Below are 14,516 nucleotides of genomic sequence, written 5' to 3'. Positions count from 1 at the left end.
TAAAAGCATTGTTAAAAGAATAAAAAGAGGCAGAATATGTGGCAGAAACCATCTACAGCCCACCAAGCTCAATAGTTACCATCTGACCCCTTATGGAAAAAGTGTACCGATCCTGCTTCAGGAGACTGCAGATCAACAAGTTAGAAAAAATCTGGGTCTCTGAATGACCATGTGGAGCAAAACCATTCATGGGTCCTGCAGGGGTGGACTGTAATGTGGGGGCAAAATTAACGTCGTTATCCTTGGAGCCACTGTACTACTGTGTCTTGCTGCTATGGCGATAGGCCCTAGCTAATATACATACAAGGAAATAAAAGATTAAGATTAAAATGATTTTCCCTTCCTTCCCAAACATTACATAACTCAGTAATTTCTTTATCTAAGCTTTGAGCAGGTTTCTAAAACTAAGTTCTTCATTTGTTTATTAACTTTTAAATACCTAAAGCATTTTCATTGCTTGGTACTTGTATATCACGTTGCACAAATACTGCCTAGGAAGATAGAAAAATATGTAAACTTGAGATACTATGGTAAGTATAAAGTCTACTTTATTAACTTCCCTTAATCTAAAACATATATCTTAACATTATTTTTAGAACTGGCCTTTACTTTACACAAAAGCATGATGATGGTAGTGATGGAGTTGAGGTTGGGAGAACAAAGATAATTTTACAAATGGCTAAATGATGACTGCATATGCTAGAGAGTAATTTATTATAAAATAGGGCTACTAACTCATAGCAACTACACCATATTATGATGAAATCATTTACCATCACATAGGTGTTCTACAGTTTAGTCGGTTACTTATTATATCAGTTACTTAATTCAGGAACTTCTGTAGCACGTGTTTCTTGAATGCTCTGTGAGACTTGTATTGAGGTAGAGAAAGGATGTCAACTTGGTATTTCTGGATACACAGCAACTGCACAGATTACATACATATCAATTTAAATGACCAGATTTGCCCCTCCACAGTTTTCTTTTTTGATAGGAATAAAGACTTGAACTATATAAAATAATCTTTTTGCTGAAGCCAAAGCATGTGCTCATTTAGGCTGTGTTTTATACACTCCAAAGCTTACTTGTTTGCCAAGTTCTTATCTGCTTTTCACTACACATAATACTTTGCAAAGTATTTGATCCAACAGATGTCATATTTACAAGCAAATCTTAAAAAATCCTGCCTTTTGTAATTTTATTTGTGCTACCTGAATAAAGTACTTTTTTTAAATTAGGAATGTTGTAGGGACAGAATTTGTTGTTATGAGACACAGTGAAGAATGAAAAAAAGAACTTCTTGCAATAGGTATTTTCAGCTGCAATAGTAGGGCTTATCCAAAACATATTTAAGTAACTGGAAAGGTAAAGTCATACTCTTTGTTTTTCTAGCAGCATCTTGGTACACAGCTTATTGGTTTACCACAAAGCTGTAGGAAATTCAGTATGCTTTGTAATTTAGTCTTGAAGCTTTTTCTGAAAAATTTCTTTGCAAAAATCTGTCTGCTTTAATGCTAAGCCGGAAAATGCAAGGCATGAAAATATGTTTCACTCTTAAGTAGTTTGAGGTTTTGTTTAATTAGCAAATTTCACTATAAAGAGGCATAAGATGGAAATCATTTCTTTCTAGTCATATTAATACTAATTAAGAAAGATTAAACAATTGGCCTGATGAAGTGCCAATTTATTAAATTCATATACCTGAAACTTAATTTCTACACAATTAACTGTGATAAAATATCAGGCTTTCCTTTCAAAAGAATCAGGGCATCGTAACTATAACAAAAAAATGCCATGGGTGAGGAAGAGGACACAAAACTGATTTCAGTGGCAGAAGAGTCCTAGTTATGTGGAGACACTGGGCCTGTTATATGGAGAGAGTATTGAAGTCTTCTATGTGATCTTTAAAACTATACTTTTTAATGCATAAAAATCAATGATGAGGCATCATAATTTATTAACCCATTTTACTTGCTTTTGAAGTTGCCCTTTTTTTGGCTATTACAGTTAATTCTGTGATGCTGAATACCTTCATAAAATACACCATTTCTTTCTTGTGTTGAAACATGTGCTTAGGAGTGGAGTCTTTTTTCATCAAAGAATTTGAAAATCTTTTATCTGTACTTCTCACTCTTGTGCCCTTACCCATGGCAGATGTTTCTATTCCAGTCTAGTGCTCCTTCCTGCTAAGCCCCCATGTAGTTTAGAATTCTTAGAGCATAGTGCTCCCAACAGCCACTACAGTTAAACAGAAAGCCAGCGTTGGCATGCTAAATATGACCCCTCTGTCATCTTCCTCCTTTGATTTTCTAGAACAATCATCCAAATTCCAATGCTACTTAAAAACAAATGAATTTAGTAACATCATTGAAACTTTGCTAACATTTTATCACTTTTTATCATTTTTAAACATTTTTGGATCATAAAGTTATTGCATTTGTGTTCCTGGTACCATGTGTGAGGATAAACTTTCTCCTATATGTATGTTTGCTAATTATCATTACTCAAGAGTGAGCTTTTATTAAAACTACTTTGCATATTAACTGGATTTCTACAGACAAATGACCTTCCTCAACAGTCAGGTCTGGATCATCATTACTCCATCTGGTATTTATTTTCGTGCATTTGCCCAAACTGTTATTCCTAAAAAACACTTTTTATCACTTTGTGAAACATGGTTTATTTTTAACCATAAAATATATTTTAAATTAAATGAAAATAGAAGACAGTAAAAGATGTCAAAATGCTGAACAGAATATTGTATTTTATCAGTTGTTTCCTGCATTTTGGAATATGTCTACCGTAGCAGGATTTTTTAGAGAGTTTTAATAGAGAAGTTGTTTCAGAATCAAAAAGCAGTAGAAAAAAATCCTCTACATAGTGGTTACCACATGTAGTGGTTAGACAGCTCATCAGCTCTCAAAATGCAAACGCAAAAACTGGAAAAAAAAATCCAATATATTGTTTCTTGAATGCCCTACTTGTATTTTCAACTTCCTGACTTTGTTTATCCTTTATCCACATTTGAAATGTCTGTCTCCATTTCTAAACTTCTATGTTTGATTCAGGTTCATCTCAAGCAATTAGAGAATTAGAAGCTATTGTAGGTAAAGGGAGGGCTTTAGAAAAGGGAACTAAATTTCATTCAGAGCCTTTTCTATGCCAGACTCTGGGCCCAGGAGTTTCAAAATTACTCTTAATACTACCACCACTAGAACCATTGTTACCACTGATTTGCTTCTACTGAGAGACAAACCCTGGAGTAGGCAGTTATGTACAGTTCTTAATTTAATACTCAAAATGACTTTATGGGATAGGCATTATCATGCCTACTCATACACGTGGAATCAGAGAAGTTAAAAGTCCTGCAAGGGCACACAGCTAATACTGGTAGGGATGGGATTGGCAATCAGGTCCATTGGAATCCTGAAGTCAAGCTCTTTTCACTGTCCCTCAGTGTCTCTTGTTCCTCCACTCTGATTGGGAAGGCTCATATTTTTTCTTTTTTTCTCTACCATTATTTGTTTCTCATCTAAACATCTGTATTATTTACTGTGTGTGCCACTTATTTGGCATTCTCTTCTTTGTATCAAAGATGTAAGCTGGTATCATTAAGTGTATCCTCTGTTCTACAACCAGATTATAACTTCCTTGAGAGAAGAGATGATAATTATTATCCAAATAGTGCCAAATCTGATGCTTTTGCACATAGTGGGTGCTTAATAAAAGATTTTTGCTGAGGATAATGAAATTGTATGTGAAAGAAAAGTGAATGTTCTTTACATATACATACATATATATGAAGATGGACTTGGAGTAGGACTTTTTACTGAAAGAGAAGAAAAAGACAAAATCACATCTTATAATTTCTCCACTTTTATTTTCACCTTTCTACCTCTTGACTGTAATCTTTTTTATTTTTATTTATTTTTATTTTTTTTTATTTTTTGGGGGGTTGACTGTAATCTTAAACACACAAATATGTTGAGTTTTTATTTCTTCTGGGTATTATTTTGTACTGGGAAATATTTGTAAGTGGTTATCTTATTATCATTTTAATCTTCCGTTTAAACAGAAATTGAGATCCCACCAAGAAAGGGAATAGATGCTATGCAGTTTATGATGACAGAAAGTATTTAAAAATGTGTGAGTGGGTGTCTAGCACCGGTTGATTTTTTTAAAATTCAGTTTTACATTAACTTTTAATCCGGAGGAGATTCATTAGGTTTCTACCACTGAATTACAGTCACTTTTTAGTTTCCTTGCTTTACCTACTGCTGAAAAATGCAATTGTAGCTATTCTTAACCTTAATACTGCTTGGTTTTCCTTTAAATATTTTAAACCAAAAACTGGAATAAAAGCCCTTTTAAGATGAACCAGCCTCCGATACAAGTAAAGGTTTAACTTCTTTTCTTGTCTCCTTCTCAAAAATGAAATCTGTATTCAGGATGTAACGCTTCTTCTGAAGTGCTTGGAGAATCAGAGAAAATGGCCCATTTTCATTTTAATGAATCATGCTGGAGAATAAATTTACATGATGTTAATACTGAGACCTGGAAGATGGTATGGTATAATGCTCATAATAAAGGATTTAGGAACCATGACAGTTCTGGGGTATGAATTCTGGTAAGCCGCTCATGTGTGACTTTGGATAAGTTACTTGAGCTCACAGTTCCTCAGTAAATTGAGATGGAGTGGTAGAAAGAGGCAGCACGTCACTGAAAACCAACTCTGTGAGGGCCAAAATGAGATAAACAAGGCATCAGGGCTATACATTCCTTATGCACCCTAGGATTTTCTGCACATAAAACAGCACCACATAGTCAGGAATCACTCATTATGGGTTCTTTAAATAAAACTGACATTCGCTGAAAGGCTTAGTTCAGAGAGAAGGTGAGGCGGAATCCCATCTCAGGCAGCCACATGAGGAGTAAACTGGGAGGATGCAGACCTCCAAACAGTACGCTAGGCCCCATCTCCGTCTAAACTCTGGAACTGTGAGCAGTTTATAGCTAATAACCATATTAAAGAGGTATATGCAGGGAAAATCCACATCTATAGAGATAGAAAGAAGGTGAACTCATGGAAGCAGGGAAAAGAAAACCACTAAGAAGGTAATTTCAAGATTCAGTGGACAAAGCTGGGTCAGAGAAATCTAGGGTGCAAATGTACAAATCTGATCACAGAGCTCTTAAGAGATGACTTTTACCATCATCTCTCAGCATTCACTCATCATGCAATTAGCACTCCAGACAGCTCTGCATTTCAAAGGATTTATTCCTATGGACAGGATCCATTTCCCAAATGTGCCACAGAGCCATTGAAAGTGGCTGCTGTGCTCTTTAGGAGATCGTTTCATCTTTCTGTGTGTCGGTTCCCTCATTAGGAAAACGAACCCTGTCAAATTCCACAGGCCATTGTAAAGATCAAAGGAGTTAACATATGGCAAATTAAATTTATTATTATTTTGGTTAAATCTGCACCTTTGGCCAATATAAATCATTAATGATATCAGAAAATAAAAGGAATTATTTAACAAGGTATTGGTTTTAAAATTCATTGATATCTATCCATAACTAAGAACACAAGTTTTAGGTACATTCAGTTATGTGTTGGTTTGTTTTTGCCTTCATAATGGTTATGCAGTATCAGTGAGTCACCATGAAAGCTGCACAAAAGTACGTCTAGAGTTTTTTGTTGTTGTTGTTCAAAGAGCATACACGAGGAAAGGTAACTTCAACTATTCTATAACTTACCCTGGTTTCTTTTGGAAAAAAACAACCCAGCTTTCTAACAAGGTTTTGTCTTGAGTCAAAGTTTATGTAGATTTATTTCAAATCGCTGATTATGGACCCTGCTTACAATCTGGTTGCCCATGAAATATTCCAATTGCAATTCTTGTCTTCTTAGTAGTACATCCTCTGTAGTATGTATCACCTTGGTAACACTCCAAAAAGGGAAAAGGACTGTTAGCTGAGAGATGAGGTGGTATTCATGGGTTATAAGTTTGGATTATAAAAAATGTTCATAGTAATGATCAAACCTTATGATCCATCTCCATTGAGGTAGGTGCCAAGCTAACGGAGAATTAGACAGATCTCCTAGCAAAGGATGAGCAACCTTAAGTTCACGTGTCTTTTATTCCTATGGACTATACCTCCCATTGTATTTGGCCTGTATGTAATCTCTACAGACACTTGCCTTGAAGTATTTTTATTTTGTTAGCATATATTGCTGCAATTTATTACCTAGGTGCTATACATGGCAGAAAAAAGCAATTAAAAAGCAATTTTTCTTTTAACATGACATATGTATAATAAAAATTTAGGCATCATTTGCTAGATTGGACTTGGAAAGAAAGAAATTGAAATATACATCTTTTTGACATTAAAAAATTTCACCTTATACATAAAACTAAATCCCCAATCTGAGAACTCATAGTAGATAGTTATATTCTACACTGGACAAGAACTCAAGGAAAAATAAATCGGCTAATTAATTAATGAGGAAGACTTTGCTCATTCATTGGGGAAAACTATATAGTATTTCATTCATTGATTTCCTAACTTTGCAAAATAATTAATACCCAATCATGTTCTAAGGCTCTAAGGAAGTGTATGCAACACTCAGAAAAAACAGCTTATAATACTATTCAATGAAATGCAGGGTTGTGAAGTAGTTAGGTAGAGAAAAGGCAATATCCCAGTAAAAAAAGAGGAGAGGACTCTAAGGTAAAAACATTGGTCCCAAAGTGTGTGGAAACTACTTTCACAGTATCCTGAGTCCCAGCACCAGCAGAGTGAAAAGTCACCTTAGGAGCAATACTACAGCTGCAGGAATTACCTGAGGAGCTAGAGTTTAGAGACAGCCCATCAAATCTTTGTTTGTTTAATAAACCTAAGGCATAGTGCCAAATTGGTTAAATGTACCATGTCTGTGTTCACTCAAGCATGTTACCGCAGTGAAATTAAAGAAGAAACGAAAAGGGAGCTGATCCGTTATAACTAGATGCAATGAAAGAGACTAAAGATTATATTAGAAACTTGTCTATGTTTAATGTACACTATGTGTGAAACTGACAAATAATATTTCTGAGTAAGTTCTTATATCATCTCTGATAGACTCAGGCCCCTGTATTATGTCTGTTGATTTCCTCTGTTAATATCTTTATTAATAAAACCATATTTTAATCATTCATTATTTTCCACATCGAATATTTCAGCTGAGTGTTGGAATACAAAGAAAGAAATAGCTTTTTTATTAAACCCCAAATAAATTTATTTATAAAGAAGTAAATTCTGGGAGGCAAAAGTTAGTACAATTAGTTCCTGTTCCTCACCTTGAGCCAAACATTGATTTAGAAGAGACAAACTCATTCCAGCATGGTTCAAATGCCTATAGCTACCTGATTCACTAAGGAATGAGGCTAAATTTTTCCCACAGGTAAGAAGGATGGAGTTCGTGAAGGCACACGGAAGATAGAAGGGGTAGTGGGAAAGCAGAGGCTCACATTTTATTAACACTATTTCCAGGACCTATCTGTCCTCCGGCCACAGGAATATGTGGTTCATGGATTTTTAGCTGATGGAGTCCCTGCATTTTTCCAGACCATCTCTGGCTACAGAATTTACTAAGAGAAAGGGAATTATTCCACCTGATTGGCAGAAACAGTGAGTGACATTTGTGTCAGGGCAATTTGACCCTGATAACATAACTGGTGGTGTCAGCATCAGCTGTTTTGAATGAAACAACAGATATGCAGAATATAGCACAAAACTGAAGCAATTATCCAGATATTTTCTGAAATATTCATGTACCTGTTGCTCTCTAGGCAAACCCAAGAACTCTGTACATCACACTTTCCCACCTTTCAGTCTTTCAACTCATGCTATTGCTTTCGCCAAAAACTATTTTTCTGTCTTCTGCCATGTCTTCTTCCCAAAGCCTATCACACACATTTCAAATACGAACTCCAAAATATTTCTTATGCTTTGCCTTCCACCTACCCTTGCCGCCTCTTCCTGAAGTAAAGTCTTCTGAACTCTGAAGCCCTTTGCGCCTAACTTGGGCTTTCCATCATATTTACCTTCGCTGGAAGGTTAATTACAAGTTTGTGGTCTCATAATTTTCAATAAACGCTTGGAGGGTAGGATCTATGCCTGATTTATATTTGTATCCCTTTAGCCACTTACCATAGCAGGCCTTCAGTAGCTTTTGTTTAAAAAAACTCACATATTGAAAATCAAGACAAAAGTGAGATTTGTAGCTTGAATTACTGAATTGCTTCAATTCTTCACTGAATTTAGCATATCCAGACAAAACTCCTGCTCCCTGGACTCCAGCACAGTCCTTCCTAACCTCCTTTCTTTTTCTTCTTAAATCCCTCTAGGCTCAGGTAAGGCCTTTCTCTCCACCTCCACTCACCCGTTCTTCCTCCTGCTTGACCTACTTTGATAGAAGAACTAGGTCAGCAGTCTAGGGACCAACAATCTCAGCCTTTTTTTGCTCCCAAAGGTGAGGATGACTGATTATTGGTCTCTAAGTAGTGAAGAATCCTATGCTCTTGAAGAATTCTCCGAAGAGCACAGGATCTCAGAGAAGAGACTCTGCTCTCTCTTTCTAAGTGAGTCTCAGTTAGCACTCAACTTCCAGATCAAAACCCATAGAGTCTTCTTTGACGATCCCCGTGCCTCTTTCCATGTTCGGATAGCCCCGAACATTTTCCCCTGAGAACAGCATCTGTGATCCGGGTCCAGCTCTGGGTTCCCATGGCCACCAACCCAGACTGAGCCTACACGTGCCCGCTGTGTGCCCTGTGCTCCTTCCAGGCCATACGCCACCTGGCCCTGCCCAGGCTGGGTCTGAGTCCAACTCATTCTGCTTCCAAGCTGTGTGACTTCATAGAACCTCTCTAAGTTTTGGTTTCCTACTCTGTAAAATAGGGATGGTGATGTCTACTTTCCTGAGAGACTTGAACAAGAAAAGCCATGTAAATCAGGTGGCACAATGCTAGAACATGGTAACCTTTAAGCTTAAGAACTGACCTCACCTGTTTGTTTCCTGCATAATCACGTTCTTCTTCCATGCGTTGATCTCCCTAAGTTGCCTTCTTTTCTCCTTTGTCTTAGCAAAATTCTATTCATCCACTAGTTGACTATCAAATTGTTCTACATAATTTTATTTCTACTGATCTGCTTCTCTTTTCTGTAAATAACATTTTTTTGTAGCAAGCAAATTAGAACTAGTATGTATTATCTTGTAGTTTTTTATGTTGCTTTATATAAAGTTCACTAGCAGATCTTTAAAGATGGGATCACGTTTATGGTCACGTGTTCTTACATGGGCCTAGCCTAGCGATAGCACGTAAAGAGTAAATGGTAAACATTTATTGGCTCAACAATTGAAGGAAATGACGAGAGACAAAAATTGTGCATTCTTTAGTGGGGTGACTCTGAAGTTTCCCAGAATTGCTTATTACTGTTCTGGCTTGCTAATTTTAAGTGTGACACAATTGCACTAGCCCATTCGTAAAGTTCCCTAGCATCATGACATGTCTTTAATCTTCTGTAGTTAAATATCATCACGGCCAAATACAGTGATATAATAAAAAGCAATCTATTATCATAAAAGTTGCCAGGAGTACAATCAGTCAAAATGGCGGCTCTCTGACACCTTGCCATCCCCAGACTCTCCCTCCACAATGTGTGACATAAGCTAATTTACATGTTTTCTGTGTAAAGAAGAATCAAGGAAGTCTGATAATTGATGTAGAAACACCGGGAATAGCTTAAAAATGGTAACATCAAATTTTCCCATTATATCCAGGAGGCAACTCAGATGCGCACATTTGTATATGAATTTATCACAGTGCTAATCAATGCTGAAAATACCTATCTCCATAGTCCAAGTACCACAGGTAGTTGAACAGCCAAACTAGAATAAGAAATTGAACAGGGCAGGTATGATGGCCCAGGAGTCTCATTAGTTATACAGGGATTTTTTACAGGATAAGAAAGACTTCAATGCTCTGACAAGAAGTTATTCATCTACATTTTAAAACTGGCAAGACATTACCAATTTCATGGTTCTATTCCTGTCACTAAGCATGCCACAAACTCTAATGCTCTGTTAATGTGTTGGAAATATTACACGTGGGAGATGGTGAGCACAGCAAGAAAGCAGCATCTGTCTCACACACTCAAGCTGTGTGTTCTTTTGCCTCCAGTCCTTTGGACATTGTTGTCAACTCCCAGCTCCCAAGACTCCTCCTCTAAGTAGTATCACACCTGCTGCAAGGCTTAGGAATTCTCTGCAACCAGCTCGTGGCAGTACGTGTGGTCGGTTCCCACATGTGTAGCTGTTTAATGCTTTGATGGTTGTTTAATGGCTCCTCTCAAACACCTATTCCTGAATGACAGAGTTATAAATCCCAGCCTAAGCAAAAGTCACACAGTAGCAGAAACGTCAGGGAAACCACAGAGATGCTTAGGACAGAGGAGTAGTTACTGAGCAGGCACACTTAAGAGTCTCCTCCTTTGCCCTACCTGCCACCTTTGCACCCCCCTGTCACCTACTAAATTTGTAATTGCATGAAAGAAAGAAAAGGATAGAGTATTCGGTAGCTCTCTAAATGCAAGAAAAAAATATTTACTTCCTTTGCTTGTCTGCAATCTAGTAAGATGCTTATTCATGCATTTTAAGTTAAACCCTTATTTTAATAGCTAAACACAAAGAGCAAACACTCGGAAAGTGGATGGTCTCTGTAACATTAGCTGGGAGAGTTTTCCACTCTATAGTTGGCATTCTGGTTTTATTATGTCACTTTATGGGCAATAAGATTAGATTTTTTTCCATTGCAATTTATCTGAAGGAAAATATTAATTTGGAGGTTATTAACATAGTACTGAATTTCAATGTAATTCTCCAACTCATTAAAAGCCATGAATTGCACTTCATGCCAAAGTATCAAAACACTGGGGAAAATAGGGGGAAAAAATTCCTAAAGTCCAGTGACATCAATGTCCTGAAATCCTACTCTTTCCAGCAAGTGTGTATTACTACATCTTCAGAATAACTTGTTTTTTATGATAGTGTGACTACTTTCTCTTAAAAGTTAGTCTTAAAAACATATGGGAACTTCCTAGGTGGTGCAGTGGTTAAGAATCCGCCTGCCAATGCAGGGGACACAGGTTCAAGCCCTGCTCCAGGAAGATCCCACATGCTGCGGAACAGCTAAGCCTGTGAGCCACAACTATTAAGCCTGTGCTCTAGAGCTCATGAGCCACAACTATTGAGCCCGTGTGCCACAACTACTGAAGCCCATGAGCCTAGAGCCTGTGCTCCACAACAAGAGAAGCCACCGCAACGTGAAGCCTGTGCACCACAATGAAGAGTAGCCCTTGCTCGCTGCAACTACAGAAAGCCCGTGCACAGCAACGATGACCCAGTGCAGCCAATAAACAAATAGAATAAATAAATAAATAAATTTATATTAAAAAACAAAAAACAAAAAACATATGACTCGCTTTCTTCATCAGAATTTAAACATCTGACGTCCAGGTACTTGTTCGGGATTTGAACCTTCAATTTTCAGTTCTTTCTCTCTTATTAAAGCTTAGTTACAAGAAATGATATTCCTGGATGGTGGGCTAGATATTTATTGCTGATGACAATTCCTGTTGTATTCTTTGTGGTGCTTTCTCCTTCTTCTGATTGAATTATTGTAAACAAAGTGGAATCAAGATCAAGTTTGACTCTGCTACTCAGGAATTCTCTTCAATATTCTCCATTTATTTTCAAATATGCAGGGTTCTGTATATTTATTTTCAAATATAAAAGATTCTTGTATATTACCATGTGGTAATTTACATTCACCAAATGTGTGGTATTTAAAGATAATTGATAGATTATCTGGAATTTTAAGAAGAATTTTGGGGACTGCGTAAATGGTCAAGAAAAGAATGTTCCATAATTTTTAAAAGTCTTTGATGTCCCCAAAGACCAACATTTTAACCACTGATTGAAGGTTGGCTGGGAAAGTGGTTTGTGGTACTTTGTTACAGAATCAATAGGGAACCAGTACAAACCCCAAAACAGAGTGTTTACTTTGCAAAGCTTCTCTTGATATTTTCTCCAGCTGCCCCTTTCTTGAGCAGATGCACATTGCTGCTGTTTGTTAAGCTGTTCTTCCTTTTCCAGCTTTGTTCACAGACTAAAAGTCACTTTAAAGGCATGTGCTCTCCCTGCACCACGTCTATTCTCATGGAGCTCACATTTTACTAGTAAGAAACAGTTGCTAGCGAATGGAGTAATAAGTATAAGATACAGTAGGTGGTAAGAAAAAGAAATCAAGACTAGGAGATGGAGAATGATACTTTGGTGCTATTTATTTATTTTGGAGGGAGCAGTTGACCTAGTTTAATAACTTTTTTCTAGAATGTCTCAAATTTTTTTCCTGTATTATTATCAATTCTCTGTCCATAAAGAAGTATTCATTTGGTACTCCCAAATAGACTCTGGCTTGTTCCTAAATAACATCTCACCTCTCTTCGGATATTAGAAGGCTAGGTGTTCCTCATCTCTAAGAACTAGCCATCATTGGATATGCAGGAAACAGTATAAGGAATCATTTGGACATAACTTCCAAATCTGAATTCCAAGACCTCAACCACAAGAACACGTCTAGTCTCTTCCCTAGCAGTGGTTAGACGAGACTCAGACAGCAGATGTGACATATAGACCCGGGTCCAGTTAGACCTTGTTGGTCATTTCTAGATCAACTGCAGTCATTTTAGAGTTTAAACCCACAGCAAAAACATTTCATATTACATTTAAACCCTGAGAACTGTAAGTTAGGAGGAATAAACAGAAATAAAAAGAATAAAGAAATAGAATAAAAGGAAAAAAGGAAAGAAAAGTATATGAAAAAGAAGGAATGGAAAGTTCTGGGTTTTCATATATGTTGGGGCTGGTCTTAGGGACACAAGTATGAAGCCTAAAACTAGGTTTTTGATGTGTTTTGTTTTCCCAAGCCCCTGGATTGTTTTTAGAGGCATGGTATTAGCAGGAGGTCATGGTAATCCTTTACATGGCAGATTCAAGTGTCTTGAACTTTGATCTTCCAAGCAGCTACTTTCGAATATACTTATTATTAATTTGGCTTGAATGAAGCTTATCTGCTTTATTTACATAATCTCTTGAAAGGAGGAATGTTGATAAACTGTATTCTGGTTGAGGTTTATGAGGTCTGCTTAGACTGAGAGGATGAGGTAGAGCTGGGACTCAGGACACAGATAAAAGTTTCATATTATATGACTTTTAGTATACTGCTTTTCACATTGCTTTGCTTTTGTTCTTATCATAATGTGTAATTCAGCCTCTCAGCCTACCTGTGTTCCATTTAATGCAATATAAGGCTAAGTTCCAAAGACACTGACTCAAACACATTTCAAGTGGCATTTGAACATCTACCATGTGAAATAAAATTCTACCACACAGCCAGGGGGCAAACATTCTTAACATTAATAATTGTGTGTGTGTGTGTGTGGTTGATATGCCCAACTCAATTCTTATCTTGACTTTATTTGTGGCTGATGAGGATGCCACTCTGATAGAAAGAAACAATTTTCAACTTGAAAAGCGAAGTCTTCTCTTAAATCAGTATATATTTGATTGGAGATCATGTTCTAAAATTTATCCAGATTTTATTTATATTCAGTTGAAGCCCTTTAAATGTATCCTGAGATTTTAATATGTAATTAAGAAAGTATTTGGAAATATCCTTCCTCCCCTCTAGCAAGTGTTAAATTCATCCTTAAGAATTATTACACTTTCTATTTCTGTCTTGATTTGCAAAGGGCACAGTAATCAATAATAACTGTAAAATAATGTGGAACAATTAGTTTTTCTTGCACGCTCATAATTTGTGTTGACATCAGTTGGCATTAGTTAATGCACATACTGGAGAAGGGGAAATTAAGCTGCTGATAATCAAGTTTCATACTCACTGCTATTAATAGCATTTTTTGCTTTAAATAAACAATTTTTGAAAATTTGTATTCTATCATCCTACTAGCAATGGAAATGGATGCATTTTCTTCTAGAATCCAGTGATTTTCCAAACATAATGACTCTTAAAAAGTAAGATGAGTCAACATATTTCTCCGGGTTTTACCAGATTAACTGCTTATGCCTGTGTCAAAACTGAGTTTCTGCTGCCCTTCATATTCCTAGAAGCTCATGGTACATTCACTTGAGTAAGATAGAGTTTAAACATTCATGCAAGCACAACAGTTGATCACAAAAGCTGAATTTCAACATCAGGGTTGAACTTTCCTCAAATGTACATGATTCTCTACAACCACTGATGGTCTGTCATGTTCAGTTACCTTCCTCATCATTCCTTTCTTGCCTTTATTATGTCCTGAGTAGCTTTGCTATTGTTTTCTTACTCTCCCTTCATCTAATTTTTTCCCCATGTGATTCTGAGTCATCCGTAGATAGCTTTCCTTTCCCT

At 36.7% G+C, this 14,516-nt stretch overlaps 1 protein-coding gene across 2 annotated transcripts in view; it reads right to left on the bottom strand.

Moving 5' to 3' along the window:
• Positions 1 to 14,516, bottom strand: part of TMEFF2 (transmembrane protein with EGF like and two follistatin like domains 2) — a 240,125-nt gene that overhangs the window by 141,368 nt on the left and 84,241 nt on the right. The gene's annotated exons all lie outside the window — the stretch shown is intronic.

The sequence above is a fragment of the Hippopotamus amphibius genome, chromosome 8 (assembly GCF_030028045.1).
Source record: "Hippopotamus amphibius kiboko isolate mHipAmp2 chromosome 8, mHipAmp2.hap2, whole genome shotgun sequence".
Classification (NCBI taxonomy): Eukaryota; Metazoa; Chordata; class Mammalia; order Artiodactyla; family Hippopotamidae; genus Hippopotamus; species Hippopotamus amphibius.
The sequence above is the reverse complement of the archived record's forward strand: the minus strand, read 5'-3'. Positions and strand labels throughout refer to the sequence as shown.